Source organism: Triticum dicoccoides, chromosome 6A (genome assembly GCF_002162155.2).
Source record: "Triticum dicoccoides isolate Atlit2015 ecotype Zavitan chromosome 6A, WEW_v2.0, whole genome shotgun sequence".
Taxonomy (NCBI): Eukaryota; Viridiplantae; Streptophyta; class Magnoliopsida; order Poales; family Poaceae; genus Triticum; species Triticum dicoccoides.
Genome location: NC_041390.1, coordinates 136,985,272 through 136,989,306, shown reverse-complemented (window position 1 = coordinate 136,989,306; position 4,035 = coordinate 136,985,272).

The following is a 4,035-nucleotide window of genomic DNA, read 5'->3' as shown; positions in this document are numbered from 1 at the left end:
AGGCCAGTCGATTGGACTTCCCGCTTTCTCCTTCGATCGTGTTTAGACTCCCTCCCCGTTGAAAGTGACCGCCGCAGAGAAGGCGGAGATAGCAATGCTGGTCAATAGGGTGGTCCAGCTGACCAACCACGACGTCACCGGCATGGATTTGTTGGAGGTATTCCTTAGTCGGCGCATCCAACCGCTCTAGGCTCGTGACCACTCTATGTGGATGTATTCCGGAGCCGGCGACACCGCTCGGGTTCATCCAGAGGAGGTGCCGGCCAAAACAGTGGCCCAATGGCTGAGGAGTATTACGGGAAACAAGGACAACCCCAGGGGAGCCAAGAGAGTCAATCCTTTCAGCAACAGTAATCAGCCAGACAAGGTTCAACCGCTACAACCGATTACACTTGGTACTTTTTCTGATTGTTTTTGAATCTGACTGATTTCCGCTCGACTTCTTGTCTTGTAGATTTATACAGAGATGTACTCGATGCCCAATGGTGAACAATCTCTGGAATAGGATCGTGAGGGCGAGGACAATGCGGAAGAGAGTGGTGATTGGGAATCGCCGGATGATGATGATGAAGACGAGAGTGATGAATTAGACGATGAAGAGGTAGTCGACTCACCGCTTCGTTCAAAACATCGATCCAAGCAGCACCATGATCCGGCGCGCAGGCGTGGCAAGACTGTGGCCTCGAGCGCTCAAGCACAGAAGTGCGCTCGGTCTTCAACTCCGGAGCTGGCGGAGAAAGTCACCAAGCAGCCCAATTTCAACCCCTCAAAGGCTCGGAAGACCTTGCCTAATATTAAGATGGATGTCCTTGTTGCCTCTGGGTAAATGTTCTTTCCGTGTTTTCTTGATTGGATTGATTCTTCTGTTCTGACCGAGTGGATGGTGAACTTTTCCAGCCCAGCCTCTACCGTGACTGATATGGATATCGACAAGGCCCCAGACGACGAGGAAACCGATGACGCGGCTACCTCCAAAGCTAGTAAGTCCACTCGACTCGGATTTATTCTGTCGATTGGATTGTTCGTCGGTTGAATCTCTGATGTTTTCTGTTTGTTGCAGCTCCATGAGACGTTGTCATGCTTCCAGATGATGAAGAAGAAGTGCCTCTAAGGGAAAGGAGGAGGAGGAACAAGGGATCGAGCGGGAAAGCACCTGAGGTTCAGGTTCCTCAGCCGACACTGGTGCCTGGGACAGAGATCGAGCGATCTACAGATCTGGCTCGCACCAACATCACTTTTGCTATCCCGCTGTTGACTGGTTGCCCATCAGGGTTGGCTGTTCAGACCCCTGCTGCTCCAATACAACTCCAGTGTCAGACCCAGCGGCTGCTTCGACTGCCCTTCCATCATCGCTTTTCATTGTGTACCAAACTCCAGACGACCTACCGAGTGCCGCCAGGAAGCTCTTCTTTGGTTGAATCTTGTGGTAGGGCAGATGAAAGTGGTGCATGAGGCCAGTTAGGTGGCCTACAACACTGGCGTTGCTCTGCAAACCAATGTCCAGGTTAGTTGATTTCCGACTGATCTTATTTCTCATCCGATCACCCACTAGGGTTTGTCTGCCTTAAAGTTGTATAGGTCTTCTACTTGAGTCGACTTGGATTGAGTCGATTGAGTTTTTGAACTAGTGGGGGCACGCTGAGTGCACCCACTGGGTGTAGTCCCTGAGACCATAATTGACTGCGGGCAGTCGGCTGTGGTCTGAGAATCGAAATTTTCTCACTCGGCCTGGGCGGACCTTGCCGAGTGAAACCTGAACCAGTGGGGGCACGCTAAGTGCACACACTGGGTGTAGTCCCCGAGACTGTGGTCGACTCTGGGTAGTCGACTATGGTCTGAGAACAACTTTCTTCGCTTTTTTTACAACTCGAGCTGGGCAGACCATGCCGAGAGTTGAATCAAACCAGTGGGGGCACGCTAAGTGCACCCAGTGGGTGTAGTCCCCAAGACTACCGTTGAATGTTTGATTCAGCGGTAGTCTTAGAGTAACTTTCACTGTGATGTTCTTTTGTTTCTGTCGACTGATATGTCTTATACGTTGACTGCAGAAATCTTGTGATCTTCGGGCTCAACTTTCTACACTGAACAAGTAGCAAATCAGCCTCAACCTTGATCTGGAACTGTCCAAGAAGAACCGCAAGACTGCTCGTGACGAAGTAGCTGCCATGGGAGGTAAGCAATCGTCAATTGTCCATCTTACGACTGGCACTTTTCCGTGTGTTTTTTAGTCACTTTGAACCGGGTGACTTCACTCGAATAGATGTGCGTAGTGAAAACTGTCAACTCCAAGCTCGTCTGAAGAATGTTGTTTCTTTAGAGAAAATGAAGCAGGCTCTGGAGAAGAAGGATCTGGATCTTGCTGCTGCCCAGAAGGAGGCACGAGAGAAAACGACACTTGCTGACAAGAAGCTTGCTTCAGTCGGCAAGTTAGAAGAAGGGAACTCCAAACTGAAGACTGTTGTCGCTGATGCCAATTGGGAGGTCGAGCAACTGAAGAAAGACAAGGAGAAGCTGACTGGCGAGATTGGAAACCTCAAGGCTAAGAAGGGTGAGTTAGAATCTTATTTGGGCCAGCTTGCTGTAAAACTGGTCTTAAAGCTTGAAGGTATTGCTATTCGACTGACTTGTTGTTGTTGATTGATATATCTTACTATATTGTCGACTCACTATTTACTCAACCGCGCAGAACTTTGTCAGGACTTTGAAGCAAAAACTGGGCGGGTCAAGACGGATCTCGATCCCATAAACTGTCCAGTCAGTATGACCTCGCGATGAATGTGCTGCGGTTGGAATCCCACATGGACAACGCAGTTGCTTATCTTGCCCGTCTGAAGGCAGCAATGACTCGGGTTGATGCTGAACTCTGGCCTTAGGCAGAACTGTCTCAAGACCTCGAGTCTCTGATGGCTCGACTGAATCAAATTCCTGACCGAGTGCAAGAATGGAAGAAGTCATCTGCTCACTACAACGCTGATGTCGCCCTGTCACTGGTCCGAGTGCACTGCAAGGATGTCAAAGAATACAAGCTGGCGGGGCTCAAGGTTCTCAACATCAAAACGCACACCTTCCAGTCCTTCATGGATACTTTCCTTGATGCCGCCACTCACATCGCAGACAACATAGACCTTGATAGTTTCTGCGATCCAGCCAGCCCTTCCCCTGACGAGTGATCAAAAAACATTATGCTTCACCTTTATTTGCCTCGGAATGCCGAGTGATCGTGTAATCGTTAAACTCCTTCAGGCTTGATGTCCGAGTACTTTAATTCATGGTCTGGAACCTTACGATTTATCTGAACTTGGTTTATCTCTGAATATGCTTGTGTTTGCCTTTGAGTGGAACTTGTTCTTCACTCGGAGTAGTCTTTGAACTTGTGCTGCAGCTCTGAGGGGAAGGTCACAGTCGACCTGCACCTCATCGTCCTTGCGGATCAGGATGGAGCACACGTTGTACTTGTGGCACAGCTCTGAGGAGAAGATCGCAGTCGACCTGCACCTCGTCGTCCTTGCAGATCAAGATGGAGCGCACGTTGTACTTGTGGCACAGCTCTGAGGAGAGGGTCGTAGTCGACCTGCACCTCGTCATCCTTGCAGATGTGATGCCCGGGTAATTAAGCTACAGTGCTCCTCTGCTAATGATGCCATGTCACCTCAATTATAGTTGCTAATCTCGAGTTAGTTCGAAACCGATTCAAATTCAAATTCAAAATCAGGCAAACGATAAAAGTTTTCAAATATTAAAACTAAAATGTTCGGAGTGAACCAAATATTGCATAGATAATTATGATGGGAAAACCGCACATTTATAAAATGTTTAAATACAATGAGATAAATAAAACAGTAGCAAAACAATTAATTAAATACCTTTTATAATTAATAAAATGTCAAACTAAGTTATTTGGGGTCTAGATTTTTTTGTGTGACTATGGACTAAGTTGAAATACTAAGTGCATATTTTACTAAATTAAAATGCAACTAAAATAAAGAAAGAAAGAAATAATAAAAGAAAACAGAAAACAAACAAAAGGAAAAAAAA